Source organism: Triticum dicoccoides, chromosome 6A, assembly GCF_002162155.2.
Source record: "Triticum dicoccoides isolate Atlit2015 ecotype Zavitan chromosome 6A, WEW_v2.0, whole genome shotgun sequence".
NCBI lineage: Eukaryota > Viridiplantae > Streptophyta > Magnoliopsida > Poales > Poaceae > Triticum > Triticum dicoccoides.
Genome location: NC_041390.1, coordinates 162,611,041 through 162,635,214, shown reverse-complemented (window position 1 = coordinate 162,635,214; position 24,174 = coordinate 162,611,041).

Sequence of the window (24,174 nt, the reverse complement as noted above, 5' to 3'; positions counted from 1 at the left end):
CACCAAAAATTCAAAGCTTGGGGATGCCCCAGAAGGCATCCCCTCTTTCGTCCACTTCCATCGATGATTTACTTGGAGCTATATTTTTATTCACCAACATGATATGTGTTTTGCTTGGAGCGTCTTGTATTATTTGTGTCTTTTTTTGTTAGGATGCCACAATCATCCTTGCTGTACACACCTTTTGAGAGAGCCATACATGAATTAAAATTTGATAGAATGCTCTATGTGCTTCACTTATATCGTTTGAGCTAGATAATTTTGCTCTATGTGCTTCACTTATATCTTTTGAGCTCAATAATTTTGCTCTATGTGCTTCACTTATATCTTTTGAGCTAGATAATTTTGCTCTATGTGCTTAACTTATATCTTTTGAGCTAGATAATTTTGCTCTATGTGCTTCACTTAGATCTTTTAGAGCACGGTGGTGGATATGTTTTAAAGAAACTATTGATCTTTCATGCTTCACTTAAATTAATTTGAGAGTCTCTTAATAGCATGGTAATTTGCCTAATAACAATATGCTTGGTATTAAAGATTTGTGAAACTTTCTTTTGAGTGTGTTGAATACTAAGAAAAGATTGAAGCATGATAATTGTTTTGAGATATGGAGGTGATAATATTAAAGTCATGATAGTTGAGTAGTTGTGAATTTAAAGAATACTTGTGTTGAAGTTTGTGATTCCCGTAGCATGCATGCATGGTGAACCGTTATGTGATGAAGTCGGAGCATGATTTATTTATTGATTGTCTTCCTTATGAGTGGCGGTCGGGGATGAGCGATGGTCTTTTCCTACCAATCTATCCCCCTAGGAGCATGCGTGTAATGCTTTGCTTTGATAACTTCTAAATTTTTGCAATAAGTATATGAGTTCTTTATGACTAATGTTGAGTCCATGGATTATACGCACTCCCACCCTTCCACCTTTGCTAGCGTCTCTAATACCGCGCAACTTTCGCCGGTATCATACACCTACCATATACCTTCCTCAAAACAGCCACCATACATACCTATTATGGCATTTCCATAGCCATTCCAAGATATATTGCCATGCAACTTTCCACCATCTAGTTCCTCATGACACATCCATCATTGTCATATTGCTTAGCATGATCATGTAGTTGACATAGTATTTGTGGCAAAGCCACCGTTCACAATTCTTTCATACTTTTCACTCGTGATTCATTGCATATCCCGGTACACCGCCGGAGGCATTCATAGAGAGTCATACTTTGTTTTAGTATCGAGTTGTAATCATTGAGTTGTAAATAAATAGAAGTGTGATGATCATCATTCAATAGAGCATTGTCCCAAAAAAAGGGGAAGGCCAAAAAAAAGAAGGCCCAAAAAATTAAATAAATAAAAAAGGGGCAATGCTACTATCCTTTTTTACACACTTGTGCTTCAAAATAGCACCATGATATAGCGAGTCTCATATATTGTGCTTCAAGGTAGCACCATGTTCTTCATATAGAGAGTCTCATATGTTGTCACTTTCATATGCTAGTGGGAATTTTACGTTATAGAACTTGGCTTGTATATTCCAATGATGGGCTTCCTCAAATTTCCCTAGGTCTTCGTGAGCATGCAAGTTGGATGCACACCCACTAGTTTCTTTTGTTGAGCTTTCATACATTTATAGCTCTAGTGCATCCGTTGCATGGCAATCCCTACTCACTCACATTGATATCTATTGATGGGCATCTCCATAGCCCGTTGATACGCCTAGTCGATGCGAGACTATCTTCTCCTTTTTGTCTTCTCCACAACCACCATTCTATTCCACCTATAGTGCTATATCCATGGCTCACGCTCATGTATTGCGTGAAGATTGAAAAAGTTTTGAAAAAGTTAGAGTATGAAACAATTGCTTGGCTTGTCATCGGGGTTGTGCATGATTTAAATACTTTGTGTGGGGAAGATGGAGCATAGCCAGACTATATGATTTTGTAGGGATAACTTTCTTTTGCCATGTTATTTTGAGAAGACATAATTGCTTTGTTAGTATGCTTGAAGTATTATTATTTTCTATGTCAATATAAACTTTTGTCTTGAATCTTTCTAATCTGAATATTCATACCACAATTAAGAAGATTTGCATTGAAATTATGCCAAGTAGCACTCCGCATCAAAAATTCTCTTTTTATCATTTACCTACTCGAGGACAAGCAGGAATTAAGCTTGGGGATGCCTGATACATCTCCAACGTATCTATAATTTTTGATTGCTCCATGCTATATTATCTACTATATTGGGCTTCATTTTCCACTTTTATATTATTTTTGGGACTAAGCTATTAACCGGAGGCCCAGCCCAGAATTGTTGTTTTTGCCTATTTCAGTGTTTCGGATAAACAGAATATCAAACGGAGTCCAAACGGAATAAAATCTTCGGAAACGTGATTTTCTCACCGAACATGATCTAGGAGACTTGGACCCTACTGTAAGGGATCAAAGAGGTGGTCACGAGGGTTGGGGGCGCCCCCCTAGGGCGCGCTCCCTGCCTCGTGGGCCCCTCGGTGCTCCACCTACGTACTCATTCCTCCTATATATACACACGTACCCCAAACGATCAGAACAGGAGCCAAAAACCTAATTCCACCGCCGCAACTTTCTGTATCCACGAGATCCCATCTTGGGGCCTGTTCCGGAGCTCGCCGGAAGAGGGCCGTCATCACGGAGGGCTTCTACATCATCCTAGCCCCTCCGATGAAGTGTGAGTAGTTTACCTCAGACCTTCGGGTCCATAGTTAGTAGCTAGATGGCTTCTTCTCTCTCTTTGAATCTCAATACAAAGTTCTCCCCCTCTCTTGTGGAGATCTATTCGGTAATCTTCTTTTTGCATTGTGTTTGTTGAGACCGATGAATTGTGGGTTTATGATCAAGTCTATCAATGAATAATATTTGAATCTTCTCTGAATTCTTTTATGCATGACTGGTTATCTTTGCAAGTCTCTTCGAATTATCCGTTTGGTTTGGCCAACTAGATTGGTAGTTCTTGCCATGGGAGAAGTGCTTAGCTTTGGGTTCAATCTTGCGGTGTCCTTACCCAGTGACAGAAGGGGCAGGAAGGCATGTATTGTATCGTTGCCATCGAGGATAAAAAGATGGGGTTTATTTCATATTGCATGAATTTATCTCTCTACATCATGTCATCTTGCTTAAGACGTTACTATGTTTTTAACTTAATACTCTAGATGCATGCTGGATAGCGGTCGATGAGTGGAGTAATAGTAGTAGATGCAGAATCATTTCGATCTACTTGTCATGGACGTGATGCCTATATACATGATCATGCCTAGATATTCTCATAATTATGCTCAATTCTATCAATTGCTCAACAGTAATTTGTTCACCCACCGTAGAATACTTATGCTCTTGAGAGAAGCCACTAGTGAAACCTATGGCCCCCGGGTCTATTCTCATCATATCAATCTCCATCACTTTTATATTGTTTTGCTATTTACTTTTTGCTTTGCATCTTTATATCAAAAATACCAAAAATATTCTATCTATCAGATCTCACTCTCGTAAGTGACCGTGAAGGGCTTGACAACCCCTAATCGCGTTGGTTGCGAGTAGCTATCGCTTTGTGCAGGTACGAGGGACTTGGGCGTGGGCTCCTACTGGATTGATATCTTGGTTCTCAAAAACTGAGGGAAATACTTACGCTACTCTGCTGCATCATCCCTTCCTCTTCGGGGAAAACCAATGCAAGCTCAAGACATAGCAAATGTAAGCAACGATATCCACATTGGCAGAAGCTCGTATATGGGGTGTTCATGGCAAGCCGGAAGCTTAAGCATTATTTTCAGGGACATCCAATCACCGTGGTTAGCTCTGCTCCTTTGGGAGACATCATTCAAAATAGAGAAGCCACTGGGCGAGTCGCCAAGTGGGCGATTGAGCTTGGGTCTCATGGGTTGAAGTATGTGCCACGTATCGCGATTAAATCTCAAGCACTGGTTGACTTCATTAATGACTAGACAGAGATGCATATGCCAGAAGAGAAACCAGACAACACGTATTGGACTATTCATTTTGATGGGTCCAGACAGTTGGAAGGCTCGGGGGCTGGAGTTGTGTTAACCTCTCCGCGAGGTGACAAATTTTGTTATGTGTTACGGTTGATGTTTCCTTGCACTAACAACGCAGCAGAGTACGAAGCCTTGCTCCATGGTCTTCGAGTGGCAAAAGAGATGAGTTTGAGACGGGTTAGATGTCTTGGCGACTGAGATCTAGTGGCTCAACAGGTATCAGGCAAGTGGGATTCTAAGGATCCTCTCATGGCGGCTTATCGCCGGGAGGTTGATGTCATTGCAGGGGATTTTAAAGGTTATCAGGTGGAGCACATTGACCGGCGAAAGAACAAAGCGGCTGATGCTTTAAGCTGGTTGGGGTCTTAGCGTAAGCCGGTACCACCTAACACCTTTTTGGATGTTTTGCATAACCCGTCTGTCAAGTTGCCCACAGAAGAAGATTTAGTTGTTCCTGACCCGGAGGCGCAGTTGGTGGTGGCTCTTCATGTCATCCCAGATTGGACAGTACCGTTCTTGGCTTACATGACGCGGGGAGAGTTGCCAGTGGATGAGACCCTGGCTCGACAGATAACACGGCGGTCTAAGTCAATGACGATTTTGGATGGAGAACTATACCATCGCAACGTCTCCGGAGCGTTTCAGCGGTGTGTTTCCCCCTAAGAAGGTCAAGAAATACTTCGTGAGATCCATGAAGGCGATTGTGGTCATCACATCGGGTCAAAATCTCTGGTGGCCAAGGCTTTTCGTCACGGTTTTTACTAGTTGACGGCTCACGCTGATGCAGAGGATCTGGTCAGCAGATGTGATGGATGTCAAAAATTCGCACGACGAGCGCATGTGCCGGCTCAAGAGCTCCGGATGATTCCAATCACTTGGTCGTTTGCAGTCTGGGGGCTTGACATGGTGGGACCTTTCAAAAGGTCTAAGGATAAAAAGACACATCTTTTAGTGGCAGTTGATAAATTCACTAAGTGAGTTGAAGCGGAGCCAGTGAGTAAGTGTGATGCGGCCATGGTGGTTCAGTTCATGAAAAAGGTGATCTTCCGTTTTGGTTTTCCACACAGCATTATCATTGACAATGGCACTAATCTGTCCCAAGGGGCTATGGAGGAGTTTTGTCAACGTGAGCATATCCGGCTTGATGTTTCTTCTGTAGCTCATCCTCAATCCAATGGTCAAGCTGAGAGAGCCAATTAGGAAATTTTGAAAGGTCTCAAACCCCAGCTTATGATTCCCTTATAGCGAACGCCGGGTTGTTGGGTAGAGGAATTACCCTCGGTGTTGTGGACTATCAACACCATGCCTAACAGGTCTATAGGTTACACACCTTTCTTCATGGTTTATGGAGCAGAAGCAGTGTTGCCTAGTGACATCCGTCATGACTCGCCCCCTGTGGCGGCTTATGCTGAAGCTAATAATGAACAAGCCAGACAGGATGCACTTGACTTGTTGGATGAAGAAAGAGACTTAGCAACGGCTCGATCAGCAATTTATCAACAGGACCTGCGCCGTTATCACAGCCGTCGGGTCAAGTCCAGGACTTTTCAGGAAGGCGACCTGGTGCTCCGGCTCATCCTGGATCTGTCAGATGCGCACAAGTTATCCCCACCTTGGGAAGGACCCTTTGTGGTCAGCAAGAATTTAAACAACGGGTCGTATTACCTCATCGACGTTCGAGAGCACAAAGATTCACGTAATCGGAGGAGGAGACCCGCCGGCTATGGAACATCGCTCAACTTCGGCCATACTACACCTGAGCCACCGGCTCTCATCATGCACATACTTTAACATTGTATATACCATGATAAAGCAATAAAGTAAGACCATCGGTCTCTTTTCTTTTCAAAGATTATGCATCTTTGTTATTTCTTATTTTCAAATGACTATTAAGGAGCTGATCATATTTGAATCAAGTCTAACCTTTTTTGGTCCGGCTTATGATTGTATTCGAATCTAGCTACAATTATCATGGTCACTTGGGGGCTTCCTGTTCAAACATAGGTCGTATTCGAACCAAAGAGAACATAGCTGTCGTAACCCTCTTGATCGGCTCAAGGACAAACTCACTAGGGGGCTTCTTGATCGTATCCGAATCATAGCTTAACCCCTTTTGGGTCCGACTTGGATCATATTCGAATCAGGGCCGTTAAAAACCTCTCAAGGTCATTTGGGGGCTTGCTGTTCAAACATAGGTCATATTCGAACCAAAGAGAACATAGCTGTCGGTACCCTCTTGATCGGCACAACGCCACAGCCACTGGGGGCTATATGGTCGTATTCGAACCCTAGCTTAACCCCTTTGGTCCGGTTTACTGGTCGTATTCGAATCAGAAGCCACCAACCTTTAAATATAAGGTTAAATCATACTTGTTAACTGCTATTTGCCTTGGAGTTTCTTGTTACAAATAATTAGCATGATCTTCTTCGCCGACTTGGCTATTTGACAACAAAGCTACCAAGGTATGATGATCGTTAAAGTATTCAAAGGCATTGATTTCTCAGAAAGATTGAGTTATCAACTTCATTACCCGGGTTACTCAAGCCGATGGTCTAAGGATCAAAGGTACAAGTATGGCTATTATTTATATGTAATTACCTGTTGCATTAACTAAAGAGTTAGTTTCAGCCCTTGTCCTTTATTTATATTTGTTTTCTGTTTTCTATTGTGATAAACATATTGGATATAAGCCGGGTGTTTTAACCCGTTCGGTTCTAAGCCGCCAAGCCAGTCTTTTCTCTTGTATCTACAGGGAGCAGAGTTAAAGTGTTGCAGAAACAATCATCAAATATAATGCATATATTGCCATCAGGAAACACAGAGTCACACACAGTGTTTTCTGCATGATGGCATAAGCAAGGCATTCAGTGTTTTCACAGCTAAACTATTACACAGCTATTTATAAAGACAATGAAGATGGTTGTTACTCCTCCCTCGCTGGTTCACCGCCCTCTGTTGGCTAGAAGTTGGGTTTTGACCAGTCAAAACCATTCACGGTGACAAATTCGGCTTCATCGTCGATCAGGCCTGCCGGGTCAACTTCCGGGGCAAATGTATTTTCTCTTACAGGCGGGATCAAATCTGTCACCTTGTATGAGGGAGTCGCCATCTTCCTATTTTCAGCATCAAAACCCGGCTGATATTTGTCAATGTTGGTATCATCTCCAAGGGTAGTTGCCCGAGGCTAGACTCCGCGCATGCAAGCCATGAAGTCATCCTGTTCAAAGGGAGATCCATCTTCCTTCATGGTAGGATAGCCTCTGGCCACGCCCGCCAGGTCTAGGTCTGGCACCCAAGCCTTGGAGCGGCTCAGGGCAGTCAAAGCCCCGGCTCGCGCACAGGAGCGCTTCACTTCGTGAAATCTGGCAGGCAGGATTGATAGTTTCTTCAGAATGTCACTAAGCCGGTTGGGTCCTTGATTGGCAGGAGAGATGGCGGCAAGTGCCCGTTGTGCACCAATATACAATTGTTCTACTAAAGTGTACACTGCCTTCAGTTTAATCAAAGGATCTTGGCTCAGGTTCTTGCTTTGTGGGCATGCGCATGTTTTAAAAAACAAAGTCAGCTGGCGTCTTACAATCCGGATCAGCAAAAAGTACATAAGATTAAAAACGGACGGCTTACCAAAGATGGCGGCCACCATTTGAGACACCCGGCCCTTTAAGCCGTTCATGTCACACCCTAGCTAGTTCATGCATTAGAGTGTTGCATCATGTTTATTCTTTCATCAGAAACCTGAAATGGGGATGACAGAACCCCCAGCCCCCTCTGAAATCAACTAGGGTTTACTAAAAACTTTTTCAATGAACCTGAAATGCCCTTCTAAAATGCCCATCATTTTTGTCTTGGTTCAGAACCTCTGCCAGAAGTGATGCACATTTTCCTAGGCCATCTTAGGGTTTTTGAATTAAATCATAAATATTTGAATTTGGGCATTTAAAATTATATAAAATATTTAAATGCTCAAATATCTCCAAACTAAAATGTTTCATGTTGGAAATAATCCAACTATGGACCAGGAGTAGTTTGGTGATTTTAGGAGTTGCCTAAGTATTTTTAATAATTCAACAAAGTTGCAGAAGTATTAAAAAAACAGAAAACAGGAGAAATAGAAAAACTTACCTGGCGCCAGCACCCGTCCCACCTGCCGGCCCAGCCCAGCGCCGCTCCAGCGAGCTGCTTGCCGGCCAGGCAGGCAGGCAGGTGCCCGACGGCGACCGCAGCGCGCGCCACGCAGCTGGCCGTCGCCCTGCTTCACCTCCTCGCCTCGGGGCTGGATGGATGAGCTCCACGCCGCGCCATGAACCTCCAGGACACCTCCATTCTCCCCCAACCCCTCTCTCTCGCGCTCCCCCGCCATGGCCGACGCCATCGCCGCCACTCCCTCGCCGTAGCCATGCCCTCCGTCAACCCCACGCCGTGCCGCCGTGTCCAGGAGCTCCGCTACCCTCCTCTCCTTCGAGCAAGCCGAGCCCCGAGCGCTCGCAAGGCCCGAGCCCACCGCATCGACCTCGACCGAACCGCCGTCGCCGGAGATCCCCTTCAACGCCGACGTCGCTCCGGCCCGTCCCCGGCCGCACCAAGTGCTTCGTCGAACTCCCTGTGAGCTTAGCCATCTTCCCCTCCCTTCTTTTCTTGCTCCCGAGCCGTGTAGCGACCTCCCGGAGCTCAACCGCACCCACCGCCGCGGAGCTCGTCGCCGACGTGCTCCCGGTCACCCTCCGGCCACAAACTGGTGTCCATCATGTTCACCATGTCACGTAGCACCTAACCAGCTACTCCCCGCAGCTCACCGACCCCTCTAGCGTAAAGTTCATCTTCGGCCGAACTCCGGTGGCCGCCAAAGTCGTCGCCGGCGCCAACTCCGGCCACCCCGACCCCAACGGACTCCACCAAGAGCTGCGGCTCGTCCTCAGCTCCACTCCGATGGCCTCCGCGACCCATTTGGTGGCCGGAACGGCCAAAACCACTTCCGCCGCCGCGTCGGGCTCGCCGGCGGCTAAACGCCGGTGTAGCCGACCCGGGTTTGACCACGGGTGGGCCCTGGTTGACTCTCCTGAGTCAATGACAGGTGGGGCCCAGCCCTGTTAACTAATTAGGATTAGTTTAAATTAATTTTAGTTTAGCTAATCACACTGACACGCGGGACCCACTGTCAGGTTTGACCCGGACCGTGTCCCGTTGACCTGCTGATGTCACACTGACGTCAGGCTGACGCAGTAATTGATTTTCTGGATTTAATCTAATATAGGAAATTCCAGAATATAGTTTAAACTTCAAAAATTCATAACTTTTAATCTGTAACTCCAAATCAGACAAGTTATATATGAAAAATGATCAGAAAAATTCAATCTATCCATCTGTACTATTTTCATGCATGATTAAAACAAGTTAACTTGATGTTTAATGCAGAACAAGGTAAAACACTTTAAAGGGCCATGTATGAGTTTGAAATTTGAATCTTTCGTTCAAATTGATTCAAACCCTTCTGGTCTTAGTTGCATTAGCCCAACACACTCATATTGCCATGTTTCGTGCATGCATCATATTGTCGCACATTGTTTGGTGATGGTTGTGTATCGGTGTTCTTTGCGGCAGGTTCTGCCTCCGAGGAGTACCGTGATTACCCTAGCGAAGAACCATATCAGTGCATCGAACCATCAGGCAAGCAACCAATTATCTGATCATATCGATACAATCCCATGTTCTCGCTCCTGCTCTCTTTTACTGCATTAAGACAACGCGTTTCAAACTGCTGTGTGCTACGGTAGTTGAACCCACTTCCTCTGCATGGCCTGTCATTGCCACAGTAACTAGATGAAACCCACTAGCATGTGTAGGAGTTGTTTGAGCCATATGTATGTGTTGTTCCTACCTTGCTATGCCTGCTATGCTTAGAGTCGTGTCAGGTCTGGTTCATCTGGGTGATGGACTAGAGTGAAATGATTATGTCGGTAATGAGAGTGGTGTGGTGAACACGATTTGGTAAAGGTATCGATGAGAGGCCATGTAGGAGTACATGGTGGGTTGTTTCATTGAAGCCGACCTTAAGCACTGAGATCTGTATGTGTGATTTAAGATTCAGCTACTACCATGCATTGGGCCCAAAACCAATGGACCCTCTCGACTTCTTATTCACCCTAGTTCTCTGTCCAGGAGTTGCAAGTAGTTTCTGGTGTTTGTAGCCTACTAGAGGCCGTGGGCAGCGCTGACCGTAGGGGTGGGCTGTGATGCGGTAGGTACGTGGCATGGTGTACCGAATACCCGTTAGGTATCTCGGGAACCCTGTTCACATCGTTTGGGGCTGTGAGCGAAACCTCGGCCGGATCTCCTCGTGGATGGAACCCGAATAGGCGATAAACCTGGACTAGAGACTTAGGTGATTAGGTAGGTCGTGGCCGACACCCACGTTGGGCTTCCGCTTGAAGGTTGCCGAGTACATGTCGTGTAAACGACGGTAAGTGGTGAGAGCGTGTATGAAGAAGTACACCCCTGCAGGGTTATCATGATCTATTCGAATAGCCGCGTCCGCGGTAAAGGACTACTTGGTTGCCTATACAGTTCATAGACAAGTAAATGGAAACTACTAAAAGCCTCAAGATAAGTGTGAGTGCCGAGGATGGCTCTTCCGTAGGAAGACGGAGGTGGATCCCCGGTAGTGTATTGAAGTGGTGAGTAGTGGACTCGTGTGCGCAAAACCATTTCAAGTTGGAGTCTCATAGGATAGCCTAGCCAAGAGTCAAAGCTGGCTTGCTGCAATAACTCCACCAACCCTTCTTGATAATGTGCATGTATGTAGGATCTGATGTAAGTCTTGCTGAGTACCTTTGTACTCATGTTGCTATAGTCTACATTTTTACAGAAGACACTGCAACCCCTTCTGATGGGTTCTTCGTAGACGTTGACATCAATGAGTAGGCTAAGGCCCAGGTGGTGATCCTGAGCTTGTGAAGGACCACGTAGTATAGCTAGGCTTTCCAAGCCTCTTTTATTTTACTAGTTGTCTGTACTCAGACAAGTTACTTCCGTTGTTGGTTTGTATGACTGTATGACTTGAATGCTGGGTCGTGTGACCCGTACCTATGTGTATGTTATGTATGGCTCTCTGAGCCTTAAATAAAGTACTTGTGTCGTAGAGTCATGTTGTGATGCCTTGTTGTATTTGCACATATCGAGCATATTGTGTGTATGATTGAAATGCTTGGTATGTGTGGGATCTGACTATCTAGTTGTTTATCTTTAGTAGCCTCTCTTACCGGGAAATGTCTCCTAGTGTTTCCACCGAGCCATGGTAGCTTGCTACTGCTTCGGAACACTTAGGCTGGCCGGCATGTGTCCTTCTTCGTTCCTGTGTCTGTCCCTTCGGGGAAACGTCACGCATTGAGTACCGGAGTCCTGTTAGCCCGCTACAGCCCGGTTTACCGGAGTCCTGCTAGCCCAGTGCTACAGCCCGGACCCACTTGCTGATGACCGACACGTTCATTGCTGGGTCATGGATGCCTGTCCCTGTAAGTCTGTGCCACTTTGGGTTTACGACTAGCCATGTCAGCCTGGGCTCCTTATCATATGGGTGCTAGCGACACTATCATATACGTGTGCCAAAAGGCGCAAACGGTCCCGGGCAAAGGTAAGGCGACACCCGTGGGAATACCGTGCGTGAGGCCGCAAAGTGATATGAGGTGTTACATGCTAGACCTATGTGGCATCGAGTCGGGGTCCTGACAGCGTTGGCATCAGAGCCGGACTGCCTGTAGGTTCTCCAAGCCAAACTGGTCGATGTTGAGTCTAGAAATTCTTTAGTTATATGTAGGGGAATTGTTTGTGGGTTGGAACGTAAGGCTCTTTTTACTCCTTTATCTTATGACATTCTGATCTGAGTCAGTCTATTCTTCCATCGGGGGTTAAGGAATTAGGGTCTTTTCTCTCTATCAGGTTCACGTGTTACTAATCAGTAGTACCTTATAGGTTTGATGGATACAAGCCTAGTTCAGTTCTACTACCACATTATGTTGCTAGGATGGACTCAGAACTTGATATGATGTTGTTGAGTGTGTATGAAATCCTTTGTCAAATGTCTCAAAATCCTTCTTGAGCATTTACAGCCGTTATGCTGTCAAAATTTTGCTAGAAATTCTAATGCCTTTGCATTATGATTGTGCTTTCAGATGGCCACTCGCGACCTCAATCAAGTGGTTCGCCTGACTTGATGCCTAGATGTACCCGGCCATACTGCCATGTTGGTCAGGGTAATGACTGAGGCTGGATACCGTTGGTATCCTGAGTACACGGTCGAAGAGCAATTTCGAGACTTTAATCAAAGCCAGTATCTCTGCACTGTCAGGATATTTCCATCTTATCCTGGATCCACCGAGCCCCTTCACTGCTCCTATGGACTAGGGGTTACTATTAAGATGGCCATGCAGGATGCCGCCTACTCTATGATGACCATCATGCGAGTCAGGTCTGGCCTATTTCGGGACTCTGATTTCCGGTATATGCCAGGATCACTTCCGGGAGCACAAGGGTATCTACAGGCTATCTATGCTGACCCCACTCAGGAGGATTCACGGACTCGCACCACTGCTGAGATGCTCGAGGATAAGGACCGTGAAAATCGGGCCTTGAGGCTAGAGCTCTTCAATACCCGTGCTGACCATTGGGCCACGTTGACTCGGTTTGCACCGGCGGTGCAAGCTGGATATTCGGATATGCGCGATCTCTATCCTGTGAGATCTGCTCTGCCAGACGTGATGGGTTGGCGTGATGTAGGAGGCATCACCCCACCTCGCGGTCCCCGCAGGCCACCGTCTGTTGGTCCAAGACCTCATCCTAGCCCCTATGGTGCACAAGCTCCGCGAGATCGTCTGTTTCCGGATGATCATGTTGAGCTTCCAGGCTATGGAGGTGATTTCTACGAGGACTACTACGGATCGGTCTGAGTTAGTGATAGTATCACTAGTTCGTACTAGTTGTGTCCTCTATCGTCCTACGTGACTCGTGGGATATGACCTAGTTTGTACCGCCTTCTGGAGGTGTAGAAAAATAATGTATAGGAGCTTGGGATGCCTCCGATGAGATGTAATCCTCTTTTCACCGTAATAGTACCTTGTTTGGTCTTGTACTAAACCTTGTATGGTGTGTATGACGATGGAATAAAGAAGCAGTTTCTGTATCTACCATGTCATACAGATGATCATCTTGCATTCCGAGTTATTCCTTACATTCTGTATCCTATGTCGGAATCTTATCATTCTGACTAAATCATTGTCTTGTTTACTGTCACATCCCTAGCTTCTGGTGCTGCCTGGTGTGTGCATCATGTTTAAATTCTGAAATTTGAACTGAGGGAAATTGGAAGCCTCAAAAACTTAAATAAAAGAGGGGCAAAGAACCCTGGAAAATGCATTCAATGTTTTCAAAATGGCCTTAAATAATGTTGGTTATATTTTGGCAAGGGTTTTGCACCAAACCAAAAATAACGAACATTTTTGAGGAATATTTTGAGCACTGAATTTAAATCATTACTTTATTTGCATTTGGAACTATATTCCTAACTTATATAGAATATATTTCCAAGAACCCTGAAACATTTTTATGTGCTTTGGTTTAATTCCATTGTGCTAAATAAAATGTTCAGGGGAATTTTGTCACTGTCTTTGAATTTGTTTTACTTCAAAACAGTGGCAAAAGATTAAATAAAAACAAAACAGAAGAAGAAAAAAATAAAACAGAGCAGAAAGCCTACCTGGCCTTACCCGTGCAGCCCACCAGAGCCGGCCCAGCTCCTGTGCTGGTCCAGCACTGTGCGGCCCAGCCCACCTCCTCCTCCCTGTCGCCTTCCTCCTCGCGCCAGTAGGCAGAGGAGGGACTCGGCGCACGCGCCCGAGCTTGCCACGCCACCACCCTGCTCGTCTGCTTCGCCTGAGGCCACCACGACGCCTCGCGCCTTCTCCTCGGCGCCGCCTCGACCCCCTGGAACCCTCCCGCTCACTCCCTCGTCCCCATCTCCTTCTCTGTTCTTTCTCTCGCACGCACCCGAGAGCGACCGTCGCTGCCGTTTGCTGCTGCCGCGGCCACCGCCGCCCCCTCGCTTCTCTGACCAGCCCACGAGCTCCGCCTAGAACCCGAGCGCCTCCCCGCCGACCCACGCAAGGCCGGAGGACCCCAAGACGACGCCGCGACCCTTCTTCCCCGACCACGGCCGCCAGATGCCGCCGCCCGATTCGTCGTCCACAGGGCCTCCCTGAGCTCGCCGTCTTCTTCATACGACTCCCTGTGAGCCCCTCTCCCTTTCCCCTCATACCCCGTGGTGGATTTGGTTCGCTAGCTCGATTCCCGCCATCGCCGAGAGCTTCTGCCGTCGTGTCTCATCGCCGCCGTGGCCTGAGCTCGATCTGCTCACGTCCGAGCACGCGGTAGTGCTCCAGGAGCTTCCCTGGTGCTCTTGCGCCTCTCAACCTGCTCGCTAGCAAGCTGCAGCCCCGCGCCCCGACCGAGCCCGAGCATCGCCGCCGCCGAGCTCATCGCCGGTGCCGCTACAGCCCGCATCAGCTCCAGCCACCACCACCATCGTACGCGCCCTGCTGCGGGTGTTCCAACGCACCCGGCCACGCGACCTCCCGTCGCCGGAGTTGGCCGGACGAGCGCCCTCGCCGTGCCCTGTTACGTCGGCGGCTAAACGCCGATTAGAGCTGACGTGGAGCATTAGGTTAGGTGCTAATCACTCAGTTAATTAAACCCTTGTGCATGACATGTGGGACCGCCGCTGTTAAAAACACGGGTTAAGTTAAATAACCCCCTGTTAGCTCTCTATCTCACTGACATGTGGGCCTCGATGTCAGTTTGACTTGCTGACGTGGCTTTTGACCAGCCCCACACGTCAGTGACTCATGCCAGCGGTGTGTCACTGACCAGTGGGCCCCACTGGTCAGGTTTGACCCGGACCAGCCCCTGTTGACCCTGCTGAGGTCAGCATGACCTAGTGCTGACGCAATAATTCCTTTCTGGAATTTAAATAAATCTTAAATGATTTAATAATTCCAGAAAATTGTATAAACTTCTAAAATTCATAGAAATTCAACCGTAACTCCAAATTAAATAATTTATATATGAAAAATTATCAGAAAAATTCAAGGAATCCATCTGTACCATTTACATGCGTGTTAGAACAACTTATCACTACTGTTTAGGGCAAATGAAGTGAATGACATTTAAATAACCACATATGGAGTTTGAATTTGAATCTTGGATTCAAACCAACTTCATTTAATCTGGTTTTAGATGCATTAGCCCAAAACACATTCATTTTGTCATGTCATGATCATGCATCATATTGTGCATTGCATTGATTGTGTTCCCTTCTGTGTTGCCGGTATTTGTCCCCTCTCGATAGACGTGATACCGATGATGTGATCGTTGACACTGATGAAGACTCAATGTTATCTTCAGAAGTGCCAGGCAAGCAAAACCCCCTTGTTCATTCCGATACAATCCTACTCTCTCGCCCTGCTCTCTTTTACTGCATTAGGACAACAACGAGTCATTTGTTACTTGCTGCGGTAGCTGAACCCCTTTATCCTTTGCATGACCTGTCATTGCCACAGTAAATAGATGAAACCCACTAGCATGAGTAGGAGTTGTTTGAGCCTTGATGTGCCTACTCATTCATGTTTGTTTGTCATGCCTGCTACTGCTTAGAGTTGAGTCAGGTCTGATTCATCGGGGATGAATCAGAGGCGTGTGAACATGTCCTACTATGGGTGAACTAAGTGTGTGAACACGATTTGGTAAAGGTAGCGGTGAGAGGCCATGTAGGAGTACATGGTGGGTTGTCTCATTGCAGCCGTCCTCAGCAACTGGGTTCTGTGTTTGTGATCCATGACCAGCTACTACCACACATTGGAATGCTTAAGTGCCCCTCTCGACTTATTAATCAACTTGATCTCTGTCCAGGAGTTGCAACTAGTTTCTGGTGTTTGTAGGTAGTGTTAGTAGTCTACCAAGTGGCACCCGGTACAGGTGGGCTTGGGACAGACTAGGCACAGTGGCACGGTGTACCAAGTGGCACCCGGATGGTGGGCTTGGGAACCCTGCTCACATCGTTTGGGGCCGTGAGCGACACCCCGGACGGATCTCCTTGCGGATGGAACCCGAATAGGCGATAAACCTGGACGAGAGACTTGTTCGGTTAGTCAGGTCGTGGCCGACTCCCTCGCCCGGCTTCCGCTTGAAGGTTGCCGAGGTACATGACGTGTACAGGGCGATAAGTGGCGAAAGCGTGTGTGAAGAAGTACACCCCTGCAGGGTTATCATTATCTATTCGAATAGCCGGATTCCTCGGATATGGAAACGTGGACCCCTTGTACAGTTCATAGACAAGTGAAAGTGGATACTCTAAAATACGCAAGATAAGCGTGAGTGCTATGGATGGCGTTCTCGTAGGGAGACGGGAGCGGATCCATAGTGGTGTATTGATATGGTGAATATGTGGACTCGTGTGCGCCACCTCAAAAGAGTTACTTGCAGTTGTAGTTCAGGATAGCCACCGAGTCAAAGCTGGCTTGCTGCAGTCAAACTCCACCATCCCCTTTGTTGATAATGATGCATGTGTAGATAGATCTGATGTAAGTCTTGCTGGGTACATTTGTACTCACGTTTGCCTATTTTATGTTTTGCAGAGAGACCTCAGTCTCACTAGTAGTTCCGCTTGGACTTCGACGTTTAGCTTGTTACCTCAGCTACGATCTTGTGCCCTCGGCAGGATCTGATAGATAGTCAGGCTTCTCAGCCTTTTTCATTTATAGATGTCTGTACTCAGACATGATAGCTTCCGCATGTGCTTTGACTTGTATGCTCTGATTGTTGGGTCATGAGACCCATGTTTGTAATGTCTCGCTCCTCGGAGCCTATTGAATAAATTACTTGAATCGTAGAGTCATTTTTTGATGCCAGGTTGTATTGCACATATCGAGCATATTGTGTGTATGTTATTGAAATGCTTGGTATGTGTGGGATCTGACTATCTAGTTGTTTATCTTTAGTAGCCTCTCTTACCGGGAAATGTCTCCTAGTGTTTCCACCGAGCCATGGTAGCTTGCTACTGCTCCGGAACACTTAGGCTGGCCGGCATGTGTCCTTCTTCGTTCCTGTGTCTGTCCCTTCGGGGAAATGTCACGCGATGAATACCGGAGTCCTGTTAGCCCGCTACAGCCCGGTTCACCGGAGTCCTGCTAGCCCAGTGCTACAGCCTGGATTCACTCGCTGATGACCGACACGTTCGATGCTGGGTCATGGATGCCTGTCCCTGTAAGTTTGTGCCACTTTGGGTTTACGACTAGCCATGTCAGCCCGGGCTCCTTATCATATGGATGCTAGCGACACTGTCATATACGTGTGCCAAAAGGCGCAAACGGTCCCGGGTAAAGGTAAGGCGACACCCGTGGGAATACCGTGCGTGAGGCCGCAAAGTGATATGAAGTGTTACATGCTAGATCTATGTGGCATTGAGTCGGGGTCCTGACATTTACCTAGGATGGTCAACACGCGAAATAACCCTGCTCCTCAAGAGCAGGCCGAAGGCAGTGAAGTCAGGAATGCAAATCTGCCTCATCCTCCTTCCCTAGCCGAAGTTATGCTGGAAGCCGAGAGAAACAAGCGGGAGACCAACCGTTTGTTGGAGCGTATTGAACAGAACACAGCACGCCATCAGAGAAATAACTTGGTGTCACTCAGTGATTTCATCAAGTTACATCCACCCACGTTCCACCACTCCGTCGAGCCTCTCGACGCTGATGACTGGCTTCGCAGTATTTCTCACAAACTGCGCTCCGCGCTAGTAGCTGAGGCTGACAAGGTCACCTTTGCTGCATATCATCTTGGAGGCCCCGCCAGTCTATGGTGGGAGAATTATGGAGCTATGCGCCCAGCGGGCCATGTCACTACTTGGGCTGAATTCAGCGAGGCTTTCCGTGAACATCACATTCCGGAGGGTCTCATGGACCGTAAGCGTGAGGAATTTTGCAGTTTCACTCAAGGCCTACTCTCCGTGGATGCTTACAGTAGGGAGTTCGGTAACCTCGCACGATATGCCACTGAGGAAGTTTCTACTGATGCCAAGAAGCAAGCAAGGTTCCGTAAGGGACTTAGTCCTGAGCTTCGCCGCGACCTCCGTCTGCATGAGTGCACATCTTTTCAGAAGCTTGTTAACAAGGCCATCAGTGCTGAGACTGGTCAGTCTGATTATGACGCAACACGCAAGCATGGCCGTGACGTGGGTTCCTCATCCGGTGCTGGCCCTCAGAAGCGCCGCGTGTGGGTGCCCAACACTACCCTGCCACCCAGGTTCACACCGAGGCCATCCTTCCAAGCGCCTCGCCCCGTTCAACAGTCTGCACCAGCCAAGCCCTATGGTGGTCCAACCAACAATGCTCCTCCACGTACCAGTTCCGTGACTTGCTTTAAGTGTGGGGAATCTGGCCACTATATGCGCGAGTGTCCCCAGACCAACCCCAACCAATCTGCTAAAGCTGTTGGCCGTGGCAAGCCGACAGGGAAAGTGTTCCACGCCAAGCCGGCCACCGCTACACGTGGCCATGTCAACTGTATCTCTGCCGAAGAAGCTCAAGAGGATCCCAACATCGTTCTTGGTACGCTCCTTGTTAATTGCCACCCGACATCTGTTCTTCTCGATACAGGAGCATCTCATTCATTCATATCCGAGAACTATGCTCACTTGCATAATACCGCATTCTGTGACATGCCATCCTCTATGGTAATTCAAACTCCGGGATCCAAATGGCAAACCTCTAGGGTAAGTCATGGAAATGAAATCCAAGTCGACAGACTTGTTTTCCTTGCATCTTTGATAGCTCTTAAATCTTCAGATATTAATATCATCTTGGGTATGGACTGGATGTCAGCCCATCATGCCAAAATTGATTGCTTCTCTAGGACTGTTCAACTCACCCATCCTTCGGGGAAGATAGTCAATGTCTTGACCCGATTAGCCAAGCGACAGTTATATTCTCTTAACGCCAGCCCTTTACCAGACCTTGAGGATGTTCCGGTAGTCCATGACTTCCCGGATGTCTTCCCAGAGGAATTGCCAGGTGTTCCACCTGACAGGGATGTTGAGTTCGTAATAGACCTTATTCCAGGAACCATTCCGATTGCTAGAAGACCCTATAAGATGGCACCACTAGAACTAGCCGAGCTTAAGAAACAACTCGATGAGTCCTTGAAAAAGGGTTTCATCCGACCTAGTTCATCTCCGTGGGCTTGCCCCGTCCTCTTCGTCAAGAAGAAGGATGGTACGGACCGGATGGTTGTAGATTATCGACCTGTCAATTTGGTCACAATCAAGAACAAATATCCGCTCCCCAGGATCAACGACCTATATGATCAGCTCGCTGGATCCTCAGTCTTCTCCAAAATGGATTTGAGGTTGGGCTACCATCAAATCAAAACCAGGAACGGGGACATTCCTAAAACGGCCTTTGTTACTCGTTATGGCCAATACGAGTACACCGTCATGTCCTTCGGTTTAACCAACGCTCCAGCCACCTTTTCTCGGTTAATGAACTCAATCTTCATGGAGTATTTGGATAAATTCGTCGTGGTTTACCTCGATGATATACTCATCTACTCCAAGAACGAGGAAGAACATGCCGAACATCTAAGGCTAGTGTTGAAGAAACTTCGAGAGCATCGTCTTTATGCCAAATTCTCTAAATGTGAATTTTGGTTGTCAGAAGTGACCTATCTGGGTCATGTAATATCTGGTAAAGGTATTGCTGTTAACCCTAAGCGAGTTCAAGCCGTCCTTAATTGGACTCCACCTGAGTCGGTCAAGCAAGTTCGGAGTTTTCTGGGCTTAGTGAGCTATTGCCGTCGCTTTGTCGAGAACTTCTCCAGAGTTGCTAAACCTCTAACCGAACTCCTCAAGAAAGATAAAAAGTTCGAATGGACTCCACAATGTGAGCACAGCTTTCAGGAACTGAAAAGACGCCTGACTTCTGCTCCCGTACTGGTACCGCCAGACTTCTCTAAGGACTTTGTTATCTACTGCGACGCCTCGCGACAAGGACTAGGTTGCATTCTCATGCAAGATCGACACGTAATTGCTTACGCTTCACGGCAATTGCACCCACATGAGGAGAATTATCCTACTCATGATCTAGAGCTTGCAGCCGTAGTCTATGCACTTAAAACCTGGCGACATTACCTCCTTGGTAATCGTTGCGAAATATTCACTGATCACCAAAGTCTGAAGTACATCTTCACCCAACCGGATTTGAATCTCAGGCAAAGACGTTGGGTTGAGTTGATCACAGATTTCGACTTAGGAATAACTTACACCCCAGGGAAAGCCAACGTCATGGCTGATGCGCTAAGTCGTAAATCTTATTGTAACAACCTGATGTTACAACAAAGTCAACCGCTTCTCCATGAGGAATTTCGGAAGCTTAACCTTCACATTGTTCCTCAAGGTTTTCTTTCCACCATGGTGGCGAAACCTACCCTTACGGATCAGATCATCAAAGCACAGAAGGTAGATCCGGGAATTTCCCGCATCAAGAGAAACATCAAGAAAGGAGTTGCGAATTGTTTCTCCATTGATGATCAAGGGGTCGTATACTTCGGGAATCGACTAGTGGTTCCCAAGGTGCGAAACCTGAGACGATTGATCCTTAAGGAAGCTCATGAATCTCCTCTCACCATTCATCCCGGTAGTACCAAGATGTATCAGGACCTACGCCAGAGGTTCTGGTGGACTAGGATGAAGAGAGAAATTGCTCAGTATATTGCTAATTGCGACGTCTTCCGTCGTGTAAAAGCAGAGCATCAACGGCCTGCTGGCACCCTTCAACCCCTAGCTATTCCTGAATGGAAATGGGATAAAATTGGTATGGATTTCATTACCGGTTTTCCCAGGACCAAGAAAGGGAATAATGCTATCTTCGTCGTGGTCGATCGTCTTTCCAAGGTAGCCCATTTCTTACCTGTTCGTGAGAGTATAACCGCTAGTCAGTTGGCAGACTTATACATCTCCTGAATCGTGTCTCTCCATGGTGTTCCTTTGGAAATTAACTCGGATCGAGGAAGTCTTTTCACCTCTCGATTTTGGGAAAGTTTCCAAAATGCTATGGGAACCCGCCTTTCCTTTAGCACCGCTTTTCACCCTCAATCAAGTGGTCAAGTAGAACGCGTCAACCAGATCGTAGAAGACATGCTTCGAGCCTCTGTTATCTCATTCGGAATGGAGTGGGAGAAATGCCTTCCATTTGCCGAATTCGCTTACAACAACAGCTATCAATCTAGCTTGGGTAAAGCCCCTTTTGAAGTTCTCTATGGACGACGGTGTCGAACACCCCTTAACTGGTCAGAAACCGGGGAAAGACAATTCTTTGGCCCGGATATGATTCAGAAATCAGAAGAGCAAGTTCGCATCGTTCGTGAAAAGTTGAAAACAGCCCAATCTCGTCAAAAGAGTCAATATGACCGAAAACATAAGGCTATGACTTTTGAGGTTGACGAGAAGGCTTATCTTCGGGTTACTCCTCTGAAGGGAACCCATCATTTCGGTATCAAAGGCAAATTGGCTCCTCGTTACATTGGACCTTTTCGTATTCTCGCTAAACAAGGAGAAGTTGCCTACCAGTTGGAACTACCTCCGCATCTCTCCAGAGTCCACGATGTCTTCCACGTTTCTCAACTCAGGCGTTGCTTCTCGGATCCTATCCGTGGAGTGGACCACGAAACGCTTGATCTCCAAGATAATCTCACGTATCGAGAGTACCCCAATCGTATCCTCGATCAGGCTGAGCGTACCACTCGACGTCATAATATCAAGTTTCTCAAAGTTCAATGGTCGCACCATTCTGAGGATGAAGCAACTTGGGAAAGGGAGGATCGTCTTCGACTCGAGTATCCCGCCTTCTTTCCGGAGGAACCCAAATCTCGGGACGAGATTCTTTTGAGTGGGGGTGAGTTGTCACACCCTAGCTAGTTCATGCATTAGAGTGTTGCATCATGTTTATTCTTTCATCAGAAACCTGAAATGGGGATGACAGAACCCCCAGCCCCCTCTGAAACCAACTAGGGTTTACTAAAAACTTTTTCAGTGAACCTGAAATGCCCTTCTAAAATGCCCATCATTTTTGTCTTGGTTCAGAACCTCTGCCAGAAGTGATGCACATTTTCCTAGGCCATCTTAGGGTTTTTGAATTAAATCATAAATATTTGAATTTGGGCATTTAAAATTATATAAATTATTTAAATGCTCAAATATCTCCAAACTAAAATGTTTCATGTTGGAAATAATCCAACTATGGACCAGGAGTAGTTTGGTGATTTTAGGAGTTGCCTAAGTATTTTTAATAATTCAACAAAGTTGCAGAAGTATTAAAAAAACAGAAAACAGGAGAAATAGAAAAACTTACCTGGCGCCAGCACCCGGCCCACCTGCCGGCCCAGCCCAGCGCCGCTCCAGCGAGCTGCTTGCCGGCCAGGCAGGCAGGCAGGTGCCCGACGGCGACCGCAGCGCGCGCCACGCAGCTGGCCGTCGCCCTGCTTCACCTCCTCGCCTCGGGGCTGGATGGATGAGCTCCACGCCGCGCCGTGAACCTCCAGGACACCTCCATTCTCCCCCAACCCCTCTCTCTCGCGCTCCCCCGCCATGGCCGACGCCATCGCCGCCACCCCCTCGCCGTAGCCACACCCTCCGTCAACCCCACGCCGTGCCGCCGTGTCCAGGAGCTCCGCTACCCTCCTCTCCTTCGAGCAAGCCGAGCCCCGAGCGCTCGCAAGGCCCGAGCCCACCGCATCGACCTCGACCGAACCGCCGTCGCCGGAGATCCCCTTCAACGCCGACGTCGCTCCGGCCCGTCCCCGGCCGCACCAAGTGCTTCGTCGAACTCCCTGTGAGCTTAGCCATCTTCCCCTCCCTTCTTTTCTTGCTCCCGAGTCGTGTAGCGACCTCCCGGAGCTCAACCGCACCCACCGCCGCGGAGGTCGTCGCCGACGTGCTCCCGGTCACCCTCCGGCCACAAACTGGTGTCCATCATGTTCACCATGTCACGTAGCACCTAACCAGCTACTCCCCGCACCTCACCGACCCCTCTAGCGTAAAGTTCGTCTTCGGCCGAACTCCGGTGGCCGCCAAAGTCGTCGCCGGCGCCAACTCCGGCCACCCCGACCCCAACGGACTCCACCAAGAGCTGCGGCTCGTCCTCAGCTCCACTCCGATGGCCTCCGCGACCCATTTGGTGGCCGGAACGGCCAAAACCACTTCCGCCGCCGCGTCGGGCTCGCCGGCGGCTAAACGCCGGTGCAGCCGACCCGGGTTTGACCACGGGTGGGCCCTGGTTGACTCTCCTGAGTCAATGACAGGTGGGGCCCAGCCCTGTTAACTAATTAGGATTAGTTTAAATTAATTTTAGTTTAGCTAATCATACTGACACGCGGGACCCACTGTCAGGTTTGACCCGGACCGTGTCCCGTTGACCTGCTGATGTCACACTGACATCAGGCTGACGCAGTAATTGATTTTCTGGATTTAATCTAATATAGGAAATTCCAGAATATAGTTTAAACTTCAAAAATTCATAACTTTTAATCTGTAACTCCAAATCAGACAAGTTATATATGAAAAATGATCAAAAAAATTCAATCTATCCATCTGTACTATTTTCATGCATGATTAAAACAAGTTAACTTGATGTTTAATGCAGAACAAGGTAAAACACTTTAAAGGGCCATGTATGAGTTTGAAATTTGAATCTTTGGTTCAGATTGATTCAAACCCTTCTGGTCTTAGTTGCATTAGCCCAACACACTCATATTGCCATGTTTCATGCATGCATCATATTGTCGCACATTGTTTGGTGATGGTTGTGTATCGGTGTTCTTTGCGGCAGGTTCTGCCTCCGAGGAGTACCGTGATTACCCTAGCGAAGAACCGTATCAGTGCATCGAACCATCAGGCAAGCAACCAATTATCTGATCATATCGATACAATCCCATGTTCTCGCTCCTGCTCTCTTTTACTGCATTAAGACAACGCGTTTCAAACTGCTGTGTGCTACGGTAGTTGAACCCACTTCCTCTGCATGACCTGTCATTGCCACAGTAACTAGA